This window comes from Cyprinus carpio, chromosome A9 (assembly GCF_018340385.1).
Source record: "Cyprinus carpio isolate SPL01 chromosome A9, ASM1834038v1, whole genome shotgun sequence".
Classification (NCBI taxonomy): Eukaryota; Metazoa; Chordata; class Actinopteri; order Cypriniformes; family Cyprinidae; genus Cyprinus; species Cyprinus carpio.
In genome coordinates, this window is record NC_056580.1 from 26546530 (window position 1) to 26568252 (window position 21723).

The 21723-nt window shown below is 35.1% G+C and overlaps 1 protein-coding gene across 6 annotated transcripts in view; it reads right to left on the bottom strand.

The window, feature by feature from the left end:
- LOC109047680 (beta-1,3-galactosyltransferase 1-like) overlaps positions 1-21723 on the bottom strand; it is a 151887-nt gene that overhangs the window by 74120 nt on the left and 56044 nt on the right. For 5 of the 6 annotated variants that reach the window (XM_042764293.1, XM_042764294.1, XM_042764295.1 and 2 more), the window contains exon 2: positions 6968-7016. The gene's annotated coding sequence lies outside the window, so the exon portion shown is untranslated. Of the gene's footprint in view, positions 1-6967; positions 7017-11769; positions 11787-21723 lie in introns of those variants that run through there. The other variant, XM_042764297.1, reaches the window with a different exon arrangement.

Genomic DNA, 21723 nt, shown 5'->3' on the forward strand with positions numbered 1-21723 from the left:
AGAATTTTTAAAATAAAAGATTAAAAGGATTAACAATGGAGATTATTTTTCACAGCCTTCTTTGATCATATTTACCAAGGGTGCTGATATTCTTGGCCATGACTGTATGTCTTTTGTGTGATAGGCTGTTAAATCCATATTGAGTACAAATGTCCAAAGCTTATCATCATAATATATGACTTTTACTGTGATCTTAATATGATATCCTTTATCACCCAGCACTAGTGATTTTACAGTATATACTGCACAATATTAGTAAGTCTTAAAAATAAAGGTTTCAAACTGTGTTTCTGCAGCGATGCCATAGAAGAATGATTTTTGGTTCCGAAAAAAAAAAAAAAACCTTTCAGTGATCAGTTCTTAAAAGAACCGTTCTTAGTGTGAAGAACATTTAAAAAATCTTTTTCCACTCTTAAGTATCTTTTTTTGCATTGAAAAGGTTCCAAGGATGTTAAAGATTATCGAACTATCAATTACAATAAGAACCTTTATTATTAAGAGTGTAGATCTCAATTTGGCCAACTTGAATCTTACATTCTCTTTGCCAGGACCACACAACATTTCTTTAATTACCTACTTTAATTTACATCCAATTGATCTGGAATATTGATTATTGGATTCAGGGATGAGGAGAAGGCTACTAAGAAGCTGTTAATCTCCACAGAGAAGCAAAGCATGTGTGAAAGGAAAATCACTAGCCATAAAGCAGCACCACAGTCATTGTAAAAGCTCACACAACATACAAGCCATGATGAGTTCGTAATTTATACACAATCCACGCCTCCACACACCTGCCTTCATGCTTCATTGCATAACTGATTGCAACTTCTTCTCACCTAACACACGCCCACACACAACCCACACTTCATTTATACACACTAGTCAGTTTGCCACAAAACAAAGGATGAAGAGAGAATAATTGACAAAGCTACAGATCAGACATGCAGCTTTCAACCTTTATTATGCTTTCACAGATATGGAAGATATATCTTTTACATTCTCATAGATTGCAAAAATATTTTAATCAAATGCATATCAATATATAGTGTTCATCTTATCTCATTTCATATATATATACATATATATATATATATATATATATATATATATATATATATATATATATATATATATATATATATATAATGTTTAGGGTTACAGCCACAATGCCTTGTAAACGTTAGAAATCATAAATCCTTAAAAGTCAAAACAGTCCCCAAAGGCTACTGGCAATGTCCAGTACCATGCAGTGCTGAAAAAAATCAACTCAGAATTAGATTTGAACAGAGCAGAAATTTTATGTGATTCTGTATAAATGAAATGCTGCATCAAACCTTCAACTTTGTTGTTGTCATGACAGCCAGTCACTCTCAGAAAAAAAGGTACAAAAGCTGTCACTGGAGCAGTACCTTTTTAAAAGGTACACTTTTGTACCTTTTAGATACTAATATGCACACTGTAGGTCCTAATATGTACCTTTAAGGTACTAATATGGACTGTTAAGGTACAAAGATGTGCCTTTTGAAAAGGTACCGCCCCAGTGACAGCTTTTGTACCTTTTATCTGAGAGTGATAGCATGATCTTTTTTTTTCTGTCAGCTCTGCATAAAAATCAACAGAAAATGTTAATATTTGTAATTAGTTTTTATTTTTGTATTTTATGTTTTAATTTTAATTGTAAAGTTTTAGTCTTTGAGTTGTTTGTTGAGTTGTTGTTTTTTTAAAAGTTTTTTTTAATGTCTATATAGTTTTTATTATTATTTTGTTTCAGTTTTAATCGTAGTTATTTTAGTTAAACTAAGTTAAATAAAATCTCTCTCTCTATATATATATATATACTGTATGTATATATACATATAACGTTAACTAGAACTAAAAATATTAAAAATCGCTTTTGGTAATTGAAATTAAGCTGGAATATAATAAAATATAAATATTAGATGAAGTACTTAAACCTTTAAAAATATCAATATTGCCTTGACAACTAACTGATATAAACTATAGCATTTTAAGTTAAAAGTACTAAAATTACTTAAACTAACTGAAAAAAAAAAAAATTAATTGAAGCTAAACAACAAAAAATAATAAAATTACAAAAGCACATGAAAAAATTACCAAAACTTGAAGTAAAATTAAATGAAAACTGAAAATATAAAAAAATGAAACCTTATTCAAAATATGAACAAAATACTAAAATAACAGATGTGGAGAAACAAAATGCTATCATTTTACTTATAATTATAAAACATGAATATGGCACCAATAAGAGGTTAAGATTTGTTGAAGAAAAACTCAAACTATAGATGTACAAATGTACTGTACAACTGTTCAAGTTCAATTAGATGGTCACCGTTAAATCACCGTTAAACAAGGCTAAGGCAAGGATAAAAGCGTCTGCTAATTGCATTAATGTAATGTAAAATCATTACAGGTATCACAACTTGTTTGTGAAAATAGCAGAATCTAATCAGCAGGCTTGTTACACTTTTATTTCTTAGTTTCTCCATGCAATGAGAGAATTTTTTCTTTTTCTTTTATCAGCTCTGAAGATGAAGTCTCTGATGAAGGCTCTTACTGTGGTACAAATCAGCCTCTTGAGAGTGTAACAGGACGGCCATCACTGTGTACTTAGTAAAGTTTCTGAAAAGAAGATCATTATGGTGTTGTATGTCTACATGTGGAATGCATGTGTTCTTTGCTCTCTTTACTTTGAAAACATGAACGGGATTAAGGTTATTTGTCCTTTGATACACTGTAAATCACCTTGATTCCAGGAAATGGCACTGTACCTTTTCAAATGGATATCGCTTCATTCAAAGAGATCAAATTTGTCAAAACTATTAGTCCTGAAGGAGGTCTACGTAACCTCTACAGCACAAAAACCCTGCAATATGGAGCAGCAAGCTAATGACAGGCCAGCCAGGAAATGAGACTTTCCTTTAACCTATCAAACGTCACAATCCAGCCAGGAGACAGAGACAGCAGTGACACAGAGGAGACGCACTGGAGAAGCACTGAACACGATCAATATGAGAAAAGTGCTTCCTATATCTCTACAGCACAGACACAAAGAGGAAGCCTCTAAGCTCATTTAAAGGTGAAGGGTATAAATTATCTAGTAGTAGTAGTAATACATACAAAATGGGAGTGCAATCTGTTAACTGATAGGACATATTTAGAATAGTGTACTTAAATGCTACTTTTATGCATACTGTGCATACTATTTCAACCCAGGCTCAATAATTAAAAACATACCTATACATACAATTCACAGCAATTTCCAGTTGAAATGAACACTAGTGGCAATTTTTATTCTTTTTACACAAATTATAATTAAGAGTAGGGTACCTTTATAACCGGTATGTACTGAACCGAATCAGAACGCAGACTTCGGTGCCGCAATTCGGCGCCACCTAAATGCCTGCACTGTTCGACTGGAATATTTGCACTTCAGTGCTCCAAAATGGACATATAAAAGATGATCACTACACGTGATTGCTAGTTAAATTATACTGCATTCATGTGGTGACAGAATAATCATAAAAATAATTTAACGACTGAGAAAACTCACGTGAACACAAGTCGGAAACCTCTGATAATAAAAATCCAACACATCTTGCTCCGATGGCAGCAGATAGCCTACCGTTAGTTAACTACATTAAACAATAGAGAACATTATAACGTTTTTACTCCACAACACCAGTCAAATGCTTCCTTTTGTGATTTGATGTGGATTTTTGGCACAAAATGAGGCAGAAAATATATTCTATACTGTAAAAAAAAAAAAGCTATGGGTTATAAATATACTTAATTATTATGAAAATACCAGAGATGGCTTAAATAACAGATAAACTATAGGCCAACATTGTCACAGACGAGTGTTTATTGTCTTTGTTTTATCATTCAAAATGATCCTGTACAGTGAATGGGTGCCGTCAAAATAAGAGTCCAAACAGCGGATAAAAACATCACAATAATCCACATGTAATCTAGTCTATCAGTTATTGTCTTGTATAAAGCTATGTGTTTGTAAATAACAAATCCATCATGGCAAACTATCACAGCTTGTGTTGTTGTGCATGGTCCCTGTCAAATAAATGAAATAAACTAAACTTCTGACCAAAATAGAGTCTATAATCCATAATGACGCTTCCTCCAGTGTAAAAAAAGTCAACCCCTCTTGTCCTCTCACATTAAAATCCACTGACATGTTTGTTTAGAACCGTTTTGGACTATTTTTGCTTGTATACAGTAATTGATCTGTGCATATTTCTCCTGATTCAGATGAGACAACTTTTTCACTGGAGAAAGCAAGATGACTCTTAGCCAGGGATATTTTAGGCATTTTAGCCGTAAACAATAGTTTTAAAATGTCTTGATGGATTTATTTCTTACAAACATGCAGCTTTTTGCTCCACACAACATTAACTGATGGACTGGAGTGGTGTGGATTATTGTGATGTTTTTATCAGCTCTTTGGACTCTCATTCTGACGGCACCCATTCACTGCAGAGCATCCATTGATGAGCAAGTGATGGAATGCTACATTTCTCTGAATCTGTTCTGATATGTACAAAAACCAACATAAAACATTTTCAGATTCAAGTTCATTTGTTTTAGTGCCAATCACTAGATATTTCACTTTAAAACTATTGCAAAATATGCAAGAAGCAGCATAATTTTGCAGAAATGTTGCCACAGGCATGTTTTTCCGGTGAGCCTGGGTTGTAACATTTTCTGCATGAACAGAATACACAAAAGTCCTGCAAAATTTGCCAAGATGTATACTATACAACAGAGCATGCTGCATGCAAAACTGCATCCCAAAATGCAATGCACTTAACTCGACTATTATCAATTTATCACAAATTTTTCATTCATTTTTTGGATTGGTAAAAAAAGATTTTTACACAAAATTTAAATACAATGTGATGAGGTCATATGACAAAAATGTAGCATACTATTGTGTGAAACATATATTGCTGCATTATGCAATATGCATACAGGTAATTCAGTAATTCGAAAACCAGTATTCCATTCTCAGATTTTTCATATATAAGCACTGGCTCGAACATCTCTTTTAGGCTAGTCAAGGCAACTGTTAGAAAGAGTTTGCATTACATTTGCAATTCTGTTTGATTCTGCTAGTGGCACAGAAATTACACACATCATCTTTAAATTTTGATGTCAATATCTTTTGCAGTAACCTCACATTAGCAGAAATGACTAGGTTTACTAGAAAACAAAACATTTGACAGGCACATTTCAGCACGCAAAACATTAACCTATGCGTGTTTACTTGAAACATATGCCTGTATGCAATATTTGGCATTGCTTACAACAGCCCCACATCCAAACAAAAGTTCACCAATTGACAAAAAGCCAAAGGCTTTTAATGAGCACAACTAGTTCGCCCAGTGGTTTCACCAAACTCCCAGCTGACAGACTGCGCCTCCAAGCCACAGAGTCCTCTTTGTGCTGTTCTATTTGTAGACAAAGGAAAATCAAATGGTGAAATGAGAGCACACCCCCAGTGAGACGCTTAAAGTGTGGCTGACGGTTTAATGAATGCTAATTGCTCCTTAGTGGAAGCACAGCATAAAAATGTGCCGACACACACACACACACAGCCAAATCACATATGCCCTGATATATTACAACTTTATGATCCCACACAGCCACATTTAGTATGATCCCTCAAATCTCTAATCTAACGCTCATTTGAATGAAGATCAAAATACATGAACCTCTAATTTTGCTGATACTCTTGCTGATGGGGCATTCACACATAGTAACACATACTAACATCATTAGTGCACCACTCAAGTTGCCATAGCTTTTGAAAATGTTTGCTTTGTTAAGACATGCTGTTAACATAGCATACCTTTCTAATTTGACAATGAATCAGCAATAATATCAACATTCTGAATATAAACTGCAGAAGTGCACCATGCATAATCCAGCTCACTCAGAATGCATTTCCTACAGTATCAATGTCTTCATTCCTATTGGTAGTCGGCACATTGTGGCTCATTAGCATGCAGTAACACTTTTCTCAACTTTTATCACTGGACACGCCCATATCACTGTTTGTATTGTTGATTGGAACTTGCACTCAACACGCCACAGCTTTTAAAAAAGTACTAGCAGTTAAAATAGCATTTCTTTCAAATTCAACAAGGATTTAGAGTTTTCTCAGCAATAAAATGTAGCATTCTGCAGTGAAAATGTTTGAATATAAACTGCAGACGTGTGTAATGCATCATGAACAAAATTAATACATGAATGAAACTCACTCAGAATGCTATTCATACAGTATCAATGTCTTAACTCCTACTGGCAGTCGCTGCATCACTTCTAATTTGCATAAAGCAAGACTTTCCTCAACTTTTGTAGCTGAACATACCAACATCGCTAACATTGGCAAAACTTGCCAACTCTCAATGAAAATAAATGACTTCTGGTTGCTGCATATTGCTATATGTGTGATTAGCCCTGAATTATGCTAATCAGGCACTAGTCTGCAACCTTGTCTTATTTCAAAATATAAATAATTTGCAGAGGGAGTAATTTTGACCACTGCCCTGAGGCAATAACTTCAATTTATGGTGGAAAACTCAAAGGGCCTTTGAATTAATTCCTGTATCTCAGTGCACTTGCTACAAAACACAAGAGAAAACGTACGAGGCATCACAAAACTACATCTGAAGGTCAAATTTCAAAGTGCTCACTTCTATAAAAACTGCATTTAAAGGGGCCATATTTTTTGATTGCTATATGTCATATAAACAGCACAAAGAAAGGCACTATAAACCAAAACTACTTTACAAAAAGGTTTTACGTGAGAGTTTACAGCATAGAAGCCAACTAGAGTTTGTTTTCTCTCACAGAACAACTTTGCACTCTGTCAGAGAGCAGCAATCAACAGCAATCCAACCTTTTTCAGAGGCATACCGCCATATCGTACCTCAGATATGACCTATTGAACCATAGGCTCTCCTCCCTTCTCCAACCATCTGTGGAAAGAAGACAAGAGGTGATTAGAGAGGAGCTGAGAAAAGGAAGAGAAAAATATAGCTGCGAGCAGCAATTACGGGACCGAGCGGTAGCAGCAGCAGCAGAGATGTTTTAATTTAACCAACGTCCAAAGTAGCATAAGCAGAACTATGATTTTAGGATTAGACCTTTAAAGGTTATGAGCTCATTTTAATAACATTTACATCTGACAAAAATTAACATTCTAGAGGTGAAAATATTTGAATATAAACTGCAGCAATGCATCATAAAATTAATGATCAAAACATGAATCAAACTCACTGAAAACACTCATGAAACCTAAAATCTTTGCCCGAAACAGCAAAAAATAAAAGTAAATAAATAATACTAAATAAAATAAAATACATTTTTGGTTTTCGGACAAAAGCAATTTGTAGGACTGAAACCGTTTTCTAATGTTGTGTTTTGACTGTGTCAGCATCTGATTTATTCAAAACAACATGGATAATCTTAAAAAAGGAAGAATGTTAGAGGTGTAAGTGCATTTCAATGTGACCAAAAATAATGCTAAAGTAGCAATATGTAAAATTTGTTCAGGTGAAATATCATTGGGCGGCTTTTTGAACTTTACTACAACTGGTTCAGTTTATCGCCTGTGCACATGACAACCTGTGAACAGCATACAGTGTTAAATTACCCAAATTTAAATAACAAAATGTAATTTTTGGATTTAGTTTTGTTTTTTTGGCAACACTCTTAAAAATAAGGAACCATTTTGGTTCCCCAAATAACCTTTCAGTGATCAGTTATTAAAATAACCATTTTTTATTAAGAACATTTGAATAATCTAAAGAACCTCTTTTCAACTTAAGCCAAGTTTCGTTTTCACACATTAAAATGTTTACTGCCATCACCATTACATTTGCAAGGCATTTCTCATAAACATAAAAAAAAAAAAAAAAAAAAAAAAAAATCAGGTTTGTTCTGAAGATCATTGCTACACATTTTGGTTAAGAAATTGTTTGGTGATGATGAAAAGGACTTCCGTGAGCCAAATAATCAGTGGAAAAACAATTACATTGGTTCAAAAGTTACGAGTTGAAATGCAAGTGCAAATGCAACTTTAACCTGTTGATGGCGCTAGAGGGTTTAAGCGGCCTCTATTTCAAAGATTGAAGCCCAAACCCTCCTATATCTCTGTGCCAAATTTTACGACTTTCTGCCATACGGTTGTAGATGCTACGGCCTCTAACAAGCAATAATCAAAAGCCAAAGAGTGAAAGGAAACAATGTCAGGCAGAAAGAATGAAGACAGGGCGAAGGCGATGGAGCGGGTGAGGAGATGACACAAGGAGGATGGATGAGAGATGAATGGTTGCATTCCTTTATGAATCTGTCAGGTTCTGTGACTGGAACAATTGATTATTAGGGCTGCTTTGTTTGGAAGGTCCACTGTGACCTGTCTGAGAGCAGTGGAGATGCATTGACAGATGCGGACAGCTCTGAGAAAGGCAAGGCGGCACGTTTTAAAGGGACACGAGTGAGAGCCATACAGGGAAAAGCATTTCATATGCTCTCTAACATCCTCCATAAAGGGCTGATGTCCGTTTCATAATAACTCCACATCACTACAACTTTTAAGATGACAGTCTCTGGATGTAGGAAGCTATCAAGACATGTCCAAATTCTGTCACACAGTCTCAGCCTCAGACAACACACCCAACAACAAGTCCATTTTATTTATAAATCTTATTTTTCACATTAAAACAGTGTTTTTGCTAACTTAAAGGGTTAGTTCACCCAAAAATGAAAATAAGGCTGCGTTTTACTCAGCCCCAAGGCATCCTAGGTGTATATGACTTTCTTCTTTCAGAAGAATCCAGTCGGAGTTATATTAAAAATTGTCTTTGACCTTTCAAGCTCTATCATTACAGTCAGTGGGTGTTGTATTGCTTCAGTCCAAAAGAAGTGAAATAAAAACTAAAAAATGCCCTTCCATAAAAAAAGTGTCTCACATGGCTCTGGGGGGTGAACAAAGGCTTCCTGTAGCGACTCGATGCTCGATATCCATATCCATATTCAAAACGTAATAATCACTTGAATCTAGCTTGCACTCACTGTTGTGAAAGGAAGCTGTTCTGGGGGAATTAGGTATGAGGTCGGCTTTGCGCGTGCGCCGCTCAGAACTGACGCACGCAGAAATGCAGTGGAGAGATCAAAACAAAACAACGGTCAATAATTAGAAGTACAAAACAAGGATTTGTAAAGAAGAATGTCAGAGGATTTCAATATAAGCCAAGAGGAGACTGGTTTTCCTTTGCTAAAGTAAGAAAACTTTGCTTATTTTGATCCTGTAAACAAACGTTGGTTTTCACGAGACTCACTGGCGCATGCGCAATGCTGACCTCATACGTCATCCTCCCAGAGCTGCTTCTGTGTACAACTGTTGCCGCAAACTGGATTAAAGTGATTACATTTTGAATATGGATATTTTTCTTACAAAAACGCATCAATTCGCTACAGGAGGCCTTTGTTCACCCCCAGGAGCCATGTGAGACACTTTTTTTATGGATGGGCGCTTTTTATTTCACTTCTTTTGGATTGAAGTAATGCAGCACCCTCTGACTGCAATGATAGAGTTTAAAGATCAAAGACAATTTTTAATATAACTCTGACTGTATTCGTCTGAAAGAAGAAAGTCATATACACATAGGATGCCTCGGGGGTGAGTAAAACGCAGCATAATTTTCCTTTTTGGGTGAACTAACCCTTTAACACCAGATTTCTAAATTAAGACTCCTAAAATACAAATAGTCCAGCTTCCATCACAACTGTGAATAATGATTTGCTACTCGCATCTATACATTAAAATAAAGTTGAAATAAAATGAAATATACATATTAGATAAAAACTTACATGAAAATTAGAAATGTTAGTACTGTTGCAGTATAGTTGTAGTATTATGACTAAAAAATTATTAAAGCTAAACTGAAATATTACATATTAAAAGGAAAGATAATATAAATATTAGATAAAAAATAAAAAAGAATTGTTGAACTACTGTTGCAGTACTAGTTGAAGTACTAAATTACTATAACTTAATTAAAATAAAGCTAAACTGAAATATTAAATAAAATAAAATATAAACATTAGGTTAAAAATGAAAAACAATAATGAAATAAATAAATAAAAACATACATGAAAATTAGAAAAGATAAAGTACTATTTGAAGCACTAAAATAACTAAAAATAAATAAAAATGATTTCAAATTAAAATGGAGTTTTAAATAAGCAATGAAAATGACAAAAACACATAATTTTAAGTAGTCAATTTGAATGAACTAATATTAAAATGAAACTAAATGTATACAAATAAAAGCTAATTCAAAATATAAAAAATACTGCTATATTATAAATAATACTAAAATACTAATTTAAGGAGTTTTCTAGACAAGAAAGTGTACAACCCTGTAAACAACATCTCAAGGGAGAAAATCTTTATTAGGCACATACCTAATAAAAATTAACATACTCAAATTATATAGCTTTAAAGCTATGAGACATGTGCTGCAAGCCACAAAACTCTGAGGTCACTGGATCTTTAAATATTCACTTGGTTATCTCACTTGAATTTGTTCTAGATCATTAGACATGATGTAATGGTGCTTTGTCAGTTTCATTAAAATGTCCCTTCATGCAAAAACGCTGTGAAGTCACTGACTGACAGAGCAGCGAAGCAGCAAGGACATGGCCTTTAGTTTCTGCTCATATCATGCATTTCTCTTTGCCTTGTTTGTTCCTCCCATCTCTTCAGCATGAAATTATGATGAGCGCATCTACACAGCCACCACTCCTCCAGATGATTACAATGATGATGGAGTCCAGCATCCTTCTAATTGGCTCCTCGTTCAAAACAAAGTACAATACATCTGATTCGGCTGGCAAATCTAATATTCATGACCTCATTAAAGACTTTATTTAGTTGATTCTACTCGAATCTTATTAATCCTGCTTGGTGCGACGGCGCAGCAAACAGCAGCTACAGCAATATTTTAGTGTTAATTAATATGGTATTCATGATCCGCTTCCCCATTAAGTCTAATTTGGCTGATTCTGGGGTCTCACTTTTGCACACAGCTTAATTTCAACGCCACGTATTCGGCATCCGTATGCGTTTCTCGGTTTCTGTCAATGTAAATGTCAGACTCACTGATGCGTGCTATTTCACAGGAAATTAGAGCTCTGCGATTCTTGTTGCAGAAAGGTCAGATAGAATCTTCTCTAATGAAACAGTTTTAACCTGATTAATACATCTCCGCCTGTGACGCTGAATACATGCACATTAAAGCGCCATAACAGCCTCTTCTCTAGATAGAACGACACATTGACCATCTCGCAATCAGCGAACAGAAGACGAGTCTTTGGTTTCTAACACCCCTGTCCTCATTCATAAAATCCTCTGCACTCATTTGTAAACAAACTGTCATTTGAAATGATGAATGGGTTTAATTTCCTTCAATCTTTGAGAGAGAAACCCGGGCCAGATGAAAATGCATTTTGAAAACCTAAGTGCTATGCCTCTCCGTCTGAGCATCGACGGCTCTATGGTGACAGATATTAACCAAGCAAAGAATTACAAGAGTGAAATATTTATTCTTTTCCAAACTTGGCTAAGATGGAGAGTTATTGCAGAGATATTAATTGCTCCTGAAAGCTGATGACTGGTGGCATGGAACTGCTGGGTAATTAAGGAGGTAGATTAATCATATTTACCGTTCCGGTGGTATCTAAGTGACAGGCCAGAGATAGGAAGACATTCCCCACCGAGATGAAATCAGCTCTTAAACTGCTTACAGGCTCCTAGCTGGAATACACAATGGGCCTGAATGTCACATCAACGATGGCAGCATCACATACGCTACAGACAGAAGCACTTGGACGTAAAACGGCTGTGCAAGGAAAGTCGTTTAGTGGATTGCACTGCCATAAAAGACTAATAAAGATGCAAGATTTATTCTCGAGAAGATTTCCTTCCTCCTTAAAAAGAAGAAAAAGCAGATATTTATGCAAATCTATAATGCAGCCTAAATGACTGCAAATTACCAATGCACTACAGAAACCACAGCATTTGAGAAGGTAAAACTAGCATTGAAACAAAAGTTTGCATGAACACACACCTGCTTAAATTACAATTAAAGTAAGCAATATGACCAAAACCTTTACATACAAGCAATTTTCAACCACACTAAGTACCACCATCAATCCTGCCTGAAATCAGAGATGCTACTAATTAATATTAAATCCATACTCTAGGTTATATGTCTCAACATTGTCACTTAAATGACTCCAAAGTAAGTTTGAAACATGTTAAACTCACATCAGATTCTTTGACGACCTTCCAGTTTTCACTTAAGACAACAAATCATATCTTCATTGATGCTTTCTGAGAATTATTTACTCTCACAAACTGACCATCGTCTAAATGCCTTATCTCCTTTCTCCCGGCATTTGTCCATGCATCTGACTTTTTCAAACTTTTCACTGAGACATCTGATTTTATTTTCATTCATTTTTTTTGAGAGTTGCTCACTATTCCTTTGAACAAAACTGAATAATATTTCAATCTCTTGATAGAACAAAATCAAACAATATTTAAATTTCTTAACAGAACAGAACAGATCAATTGCACTAAGTGCAAATAACAATAGTATTGTCTTTGCAATAAGTGTAAATAATAGTCAAATGTTGTTAGTCCAAAAAAATTGTATTGTACATTAGAAAACAGTATGCAATAATAACACATTGAGAGTAAATTATTATATGTATTAAAATTCTTAAATGGATGCCAGCATATTGGGACAATAAAACCCTTCTTAAACCTACCTGATAAACACTATTAAATAGGCACCTTATCTAATTTTTTTTTTTATTTTTTTATTTTAACGTCATTTTTATTGAAAATAAACACCTTTCCGATCTGATTTGTGATGGGAAAAAGAAAGAAGAAAGAGTTTGGCAAAAGGCAGACTCGACAGATTCGCGATCGATCATGGCACGCACCTTATGTAAATAGCATCTGCCAACACGGTGGACTATTTGCAATTAGTGTAATTAGACACTCCGATACTTAAATCTCTCAACTTAACAAAACCAATCAATATTTAAACTCTTAATAGCTCTGAACACTGAGATGTGTGCATGAGTCATTGCAGCACTGATATAAAGACAACTTTATTCAATAAATACAATACAGCTAGATCTAAAATCTGGACAATCACTTGTATCATCATTTTATATTGTCATTTTGACTTGATCTGACAAACTCAACTCGATACTCATTTATTCCATATTGCTGACTCATTTTAACACTCATTAATTTCAAAACAAGTTCTTTTGCAGTCAAAAGTCTGGATACCCTTGACTTGGGGTTCTACATATTACAGCTGATTGATTTTTTTTTTCTCCACGGTTTTGCTCCACTTCTAGGCTAATTCATGCAAATTAAAAAGTGAATTTACAGACAATCCACCTGTGGTTATGATTAAAATACAGTGAATTCACAGATGAAAATGTGTTAGCATAAATAAAGTAAGTGCTGCTAACAGGCCTACATAAGAAGTAAAAGCAGCACGGTACTCTTTTATAAATATCCAAGAAATGCCCTCAAGTCTCTTATGCCTCAGTTGAAATGTTCTGCATTTTGCTACTCTGTAAATAATACAATAATCTTTCTGTGATGGCATGACACAGTTTTTTTTTTTTTTTTTTTTTTTTTTTTTTTTTTTAATGGCTGTGAACTTGACATCTCCAGAACTTTTTAAATGTTTAATACAGTTACTCACATTATACAGTAGGCCACAAAGGAACAAAATCAATGTCTGTCAAACAGACCTGAATGAATTTCAAGCTAACAGTCAAAAGCCTGGCTGCATGAGAAAAAGAACCTTAATAAAAAGATGTTGAAAATAGGAAGAGAAAGGTAACGGACAGCAAGTAGAAACTCAGAACTGTGATGAAGGCATCAGAGAAGAACAGAAAGAACAAGAGTGACTGGAAAGAGCAAAAGGCAAAGTACAGAAAGCAAATGAGAGCTAATTTAAAAGCAAAAACATGACACGGGCTGCATGTAGGTGCTGGATGGCACACCTGCTCTGAGCTACACAATTACTCCATTTTCTCCAGTCAGAGCATGAGTCTGGTGACAGATGGACAGTGATACGGCTGGGACGATGATGGGATGCCTGTCAGAGCACAGGGGATCCACATATATGCATTGGGACAATAATTGAGAGCTGTTTCCATGTCTGTTCATGTTCTAGCCAGCAGCTCATGCACCTGTACCTGGAGATGGATTTATCTTATAGCAGAGTATGAGTAATATTATATGACAGTACATACTCAGAAAAAAGGTGTAAAAGTTGCTTGGGACTGTTACCCATTTAAAAGGTACTAATATGTAACTTTTAGGGGTAAAGAAGGTACCGAGGTCTGTCACTTCAGTCTAGTTTACTTGTGGTTTTGTGATGGAGCTGTCATGTCTTGTTTTCATGGTAGATGCTCTCTCGTCTGCGTGCCCTGTTTCCTTGTTTCATGTTGAAGCGTGGTGTTTGGATCCCGGCACTCATGTCTTGTTCAGTTTCGGTTTCATGTCGGGGTTTGAACACCCATGCTCCATGTCCATGTCTTGTTGTGCAAGTGTTGCGGATTCGAATTCACTCGGGTCGTACGCTCTTCTGTCCGTGCGTGTTGTAGTGTTCTGTGTAGCGTGCGTTTCGTGTTCGGCCGCATGCTTTCTCGTTGTCGTCTGTTGTTGCATGCAGCTTGTGTTTTTTACTGGCTGCATGCTTTAATGTTATCTTTAATTCATCCATGTTAATTCCTGTCCTGTCTTGCCCTGCCCTGCCCTGTCCTGTCCTGTCCTGTCCTGGCCTGCCTGTTTTCCCCCTCAGGGTAGTTTTTGTTTTAATTTTTGTTAATAAAAATTCTCTGTACAGTTGAGTCCTCACTTTATCCCTTCACTCAAACCTGACAGTACGAACTGGCCAAAAGAGGACTCAGCAGAGATGGGCATCTTCCTCTTTCCATCTCCCAGCTCTGGATTTTCCACCCGCCAGCTATTGGTCCAGCATGTCAACTCTTGCTACTGACATGAGAGACTTGACTCGCCCCAGTAACAGCATTTGTACCTTATGTTCTGAGAGTGTATATGTTAGCATTCAAAAGTTTAGGATCATTAAGACTTCTTTTAATAGACTTGTGCACTTTTATTCAGTAGAGACACATTAAAGGGATAGTTCACCCAAAAATGAAAATTATGTCATTAATGACTCACCCTCATGTCGTTCCAAACCCGTGAGACCTCCGTTCATCTTCGGAACACAGTTTAAGATATTTTAGATTTAGTCCGAGAGCTTTCTGTCCCTCCCATTGAGAATGTATGTACGGTATACTGTCCACGTCCAGAAAGGTAATAAAAACATCTTCAAAGTAGTCCATGTGACATCAGAGGGTCCGTTAGAATTTTTTGAAGCATCGAAAATACATTTTGGTCCAAAAATATCAAAAACTACGACTTTATTCAGCATTGACTTCTCTCCCGGGTCTGTTATGAGCGCGTTCACAACACTGCAGTTTAGTGATATCCGGTTCGTGAACGACTCACTCGATGTAACTGGATCTTCTTGAACCAGTTCACCAAATCGAACTGAATCGTTTGAAACGGTTCGCGTCAACAATAAGCATTAATCCACAAATGACTTAAGCTGTTAACTTTTTTAACATGGCTGACACTCCCTCTGAGTTCAAATAAACCAATATCCCGGAGTAATCCATTTACTCAAACAGTACACTGACTGAACCGAGCCAGATAACGAACGAAACATTGACTCGTTCTCGAATCAAGAACAGTTTCTGTCGGATGCGTCCGGTTCGAGAACCAAAGAGCTGATGATACTGCGCATGCGTGATTCAGACTGACACACAGCGCGTCTGAACTGAACTGGTTCTTTTGGTGATTGATTCTGAACTGATTCTGTGCTAATGTTATGAGCGCGGGGTAAACCGAAGGCTTGAATCAAGGGCAATCATCGCCAATGTAGTCATTACGTCGAGCGCAAAAAGAACTGGTGAAACCGTTTTCGGCAACCGGTTTATTGAATCAAACTGTCCGAAAGAACCGGTTCGCGGAGAAGAACAGAAATCTTCCCATCACTACCGGTGATCCGAAAACCGATGCAACCGGTTCTTGACTCGAGAATGAGTCAATGTTTCGTTCGTTATCTGGCTCAGTTCAGTCAGTGTACTGTTTGAGTAAATGAATTACTCCGGGATATTGGTTTATTTGAACTCAGAGGGAGTGTCAGCCATGTTAAAAAAGTTAACAGCTTAAGTCATTTGTGGATTAATGCTTATTGTTGACGCGAACCGTTTCAAACGATTCAGTTCGATTTGGTGAACTGGTTCAAGAAGATCCGGTTACATCGTGTGATTCGTTCGTGAACCGGATGTGAGGTGAACGCCCTCATAACAGACCCGGGAGAGAAGTCAATGCTGAATAAAGTCGTAGTTTTTGATATTTTAGGACCAAAATGTATTTTCGATGCTTCAAAAAATTCTAACGGGCCCTCTGATGTCACATGGACTACTTTGAAGATGTTTTTATTACCTTTTCTGGACGTGGACAGTATACCGTACATACATTCTCAATGGAGGGACAGAAAGCTCTCGGACTAAATCTAAAATATCTTATACTGTTTTCCGAAGATGAACGGAGGTCTCACGGGTTTGGAACGACATGAGGGTGAGTCATTAATGACATAATTTTCATTTTTGGGTGAACTATCCCTTTAAATTGATCAAGAGTAAATATATTTAAAATATTTCTATTTCAAATAAATGCTGTTCTTTTGAACTTTCTATTCATTAAAAATCCTGATAAAATGGATCAAGGTTTACACAAAAATATGAAGTGTTTTCAACATTGATAATAAGAAATGTTTCTGAGCAGCAAATCTGCATATTAGAACGATTTCTGAAGGATCATGTGACACTGAAGACTGGAGTAATGATGCTGAAAATTCAGGTTTTCAACACAGGAATAAATTACATTTTCAAATATAATCAAATATAAAACATTTTAAATTGAAATAATATTTTACAATATTACTGGTTTATCTGTATTTTTAATCAAATAAATGCAGCCTTGGTGAGTATAAGAGACATCTTTCAAATATATTATTAGAAAATATTTTGAATGGTATTGCTTACTGTGACGTCAAATAGAAAATGGTTCAATTGTATCCAACTGCATATTTGCAAACCTCATGATATCAACACTGGACCTTTGTGGCTTTTATTCCTTGTTGGATAGTTTTGGGTCATCTAAATGCTAATGCTCTCCAAAAAGTTGACTTTAAGCATACATGTAAGTACACATTAAAAATTTACAGTTTTTCTCTTCTGGAAATCCGAGCAAAAACTTGATGGCTCATCTTGCCTGACAGGTGAATACAACCTTTTTGTCCAATCAAATACTTTCTAGAAGAAGGAAGCCCCTCCCGCTAATACCACCATCCAAACAGGTAAACAAAAATGGTTATTTCAAAGTAGGTTTTCAACTTTTTCAACCTAAAATACATCAACAAGGGAGAGAAAACTGCATTCTTCAGGCTTTTTCATTCAGCTGAGAGACATTCAGCTGAGTAACTGTTCCTGGCAGATAATGCTGGGACAGATCCAGCTTCATCATGTCCTATTTCCACAAACGTGTGCGATTGTTGTTGCATTAAAGCTTTCCTGTCATGCATTATTAATCTGGCTTTTCTCTTACAATGAGGACCAAGGGAAATATGAGGAGCAATTTGACATAAAACGTGTATTTTCACAGTCAAATGGACCAAACACAAATAATTAAAAAGACAATTACAGCATGAGCAATAACAAAACAGGTGGCCAATTATTTTGTCCTGCATTGTACAGAAACTTCTGTTTACATTTGAAAATAATTTGGATACTGGATAATTGGGAACTGTTGCAGAGAAACCTGAAGTTGACAATAATGATGATGTACTTCTCCACCTGATTATGTGAGACGTATAAGCATTTTAATGAAGACAAATCACTATTATATTTCTAAATCATAGCTGAGCCGATCTTTCATTCAATATATCTCAAATCAAGCCATTATTGAATCTTGTCTAGGAAGTCAGTGCAGTTTATTGCTAAACTAAGTATATTAAACGATTCAGCTTCACTGGAACACAGCAGTATCTTACTGAGACCATCTTTCTTTTAATGAAGATAGACAAAAAGACATGCTTGTTAAAGCTAGAATGAACAAACAAACAAGCTGCTTGAAGGTTAAAAAAAATCCCCCAAATATTGTTTGTTTACTCAGTCTGCATTAACTCTAATGATGATCAAACTATGCTAATGAGGACAGCAAAGCTTCAGATAATTAGGTTTCCGAATTTGATGAGAAATGTTTCATTTTCTATGATTTTTTGATTTTTGATTTGGTATCCTGGCAAATTTACAGTAAACCGTTTGAGACATTCATTTTAACACATTTTTTAGCCGCATGACCTACATTTTTCAAAATTTGCAGTAAATAGAGCACACAGCAAACATCCCACAATGCAATTCACTCAACTTGACCTTCCATTGAACCAGTGCACATAATTCTCACCTCTCAACTACATAAATCACCAGGCAATACTTCTGATTTCAGATCAGGCACTAAAGAATATTGAATAAAGTCTGAGGGCAGACTGAATCTGGGAAAACCCTGAAAGTGTTGATAAATCTTTCTTGACTCATTACTAAGATATTGTTCCATATAATTGGATTAGAAAATATTAATAAAAATAATAAAAATTAAATATAAAATTAGTAAATATATAATAATTTAAAATAATAAACTATCACTACTATTTTTATTATTATGGAAAATGATCATTGCTATAATAATAATAATAATAATAATAATAATCATAATCATTTATAGATTTAGAAATATAATAATATAAAATATACAAAAAATGAAATATAAAATTTGTAAATATATAATAATAATAATAATAATAATAATAATAATAATAATAATAATAATAATAATAATATAGTAATAATATAGTAATCATTTTTAATAAGAAATTAAAATATATACTGATAAAAATAGTAGTTATAGAAGCAGTAGTAATAGTTTAGTAATAACACCACCACCACCAACAACAACAACAACAACAACAACAACAACAACCAACAACAACAACAACAACAACAACAACAATAATAATAATAATAATAACTATTATTATTGTTGTTGTTACAAAAGAAAATAATAATTTTGGTAACACTTTAGTATAGAGACCAATTCTCACTATTAACTAGTTGCTTATTAGCATACCTATTATTAACATATTGGCTGTTTATTAGTACTTATAAAGCACATATTCTGCATGATCATATTCTACATCCTTAATCCTACCCAATACCTAAACTTAACAACTACCTTACTAAGTTTATTGAGGCAAAAGTCATAATAGTTTGTTAATAGTGAGAATTGGACCTTAAAATAAAGTGTGACCATAAATTTAGCTCCATAATAATAACTGGATGCCACTCACTGAACAAAAAAGTAACAGGAGAAGGTCACATGGCAACAATTTAAGATTGAATAATGTGTTTTTCCACGGACAAACAAATCAATCAATCGATCCCAGTCTTGCTTAAGGTTTTGTCTTGGAAATAAGCTTAATCAGAACTGCTGACTGGTTTTATAGCGGTTTGCTTTCATTAAACTCTAACCATTAATGAACAGGCCGTAAAAATCAGCCACAGAGGTGATAAACAACTTGAGCTTTCATTGAGAAATCCACCTTCAGCCATACAAAATCAAAAGGCTCCTTTTACTTAAGACATTTGGCAAACGCTCACACAGCGGCAAAGCGAGCCATTTGAGAGGAAGCCAATAGGAATATATCTTTTATTAGCAGGCGCGCTTCAGGTCGGGGGTAAATGGACCAATCACAACCTGATTTTAATGCACTTTTTTCTTCTCAGTGAATAGGGTTGCTCAGCGTCTCAGTGGCTAGGCTAATGCTCCTTATTACTGAATTTGTCATTACTGTGTTCATTAAAAGAAAATGAGGCTGTTTTTCTGTTTGCATGCTCTTCATACAAGCAGACGTCCACTTTCAAACATCGGTCCTGACCATGTGCTTAGTCACAAATAATACCCCTAAGTAACAATTATTTCCTCAATTTGGCCTCCTTAAATACACAATTACGCAGCTGCCCGGAAGCGCTAAAAGTTCTGGATACCTAAACAAATCAAAATGACAGCAAATGAATTGGAGAATGGTGGCTAGTTATGTTCACAGCTGGGACGGGACACTGAGTTCTGTGCACTAAAAACACTCTCTCATCCTTTTTTTAATCTTTTTTTTCCCCTGGATTTTCTTTATCTTTTTCTCTAAACAGCAGTGGACCGTGCTGAAAGGACCAGGACAGCTTGTCAACAGGACTCTGTGATATATATTGAATATTCAGATGTTTCTTCAACTACAGGCAGTTTTTTGAAGAACATGCTTGATATGAGACTTGTGATGTGTGAAGAAAATAATTCAGACAAATTTCACTTTTGACTAGAGTATAAGAAATATTATTTCTATCATATGCATTAATTTATTAATTTTCAATAATTTTGTAATTTTGTCATATTATACAAAACGATTGAAAGTATTATTTAATTCTGTGCATTTAGGATATGTAAAATACATTATAAATTGCGATATAAGTCATTATTCGTTTATTATTTATTCCAAAAATATAAGCCTTCAATAAAAAAAGAGAAAAAAAAAGATTATTAATATAAATGTTAGTTCTGAAAAAAATTAATGTTCATATAATCAGTTCATATTCAGAAAAAAAAAATACAAATATGTGATCTATGCATACACACACTATTAAAAATGTAAATGTACTTGGCTTAGATTTGCAGAATTTTTGTGCATTTTTTTTAATCTATAAAATTTGGTATATATTTTGACATGTATATATATGCATTATGTATATATATATATATATATATATATATATATATCTATATATATATATACATGTGCATATGTATATATGTGTGTGTGTGTGTGTGTGTGTGTGTGTGTGTGTGTGTGTGTGTTTATGTTGGTTTTAGAATTAAATTAGCTTAGTTAAAGCTGCACCAGCCCTAACCAGCATGAAGTAGCCTGGACACGCATGGTGAATCTTGCTGTTCTATGCGGATCTATTCAACATGAGAGACAGATTTCATCAGCATTTCTTATGACACTGGGGTGATGGATAACAGCAGGGAATGTTTGCAGCTCCTCACCAGGTCCTCAGCTAAATGCTCAAGCTATTTTCTCTCCACACGCTCTCCCTCTCTCTCTCTCCAGTCTCCTCTTCCAAATACACACCCTAATGGATGTGTGGCGTATACTGAAACATTGTTGACAGCTCCAGCATGCAATTAAGTGCTCAAAAACCAATTACATTCCTCAACAGACCTCTTACGTACATTAACTTTGGGCTTTGACAGACCCTGAGGAAGTTAACTTGTTGGCAGTGAAGTGCGAGGCCTCAGAAGCCAGCAGAAAGCCAGCTAACAGGAAACATTCTCACAACTTTGGCTAACATTCTTTAGGATTCTTCAACTTTGTTTAGGATAACAAACATTCTTCCAGT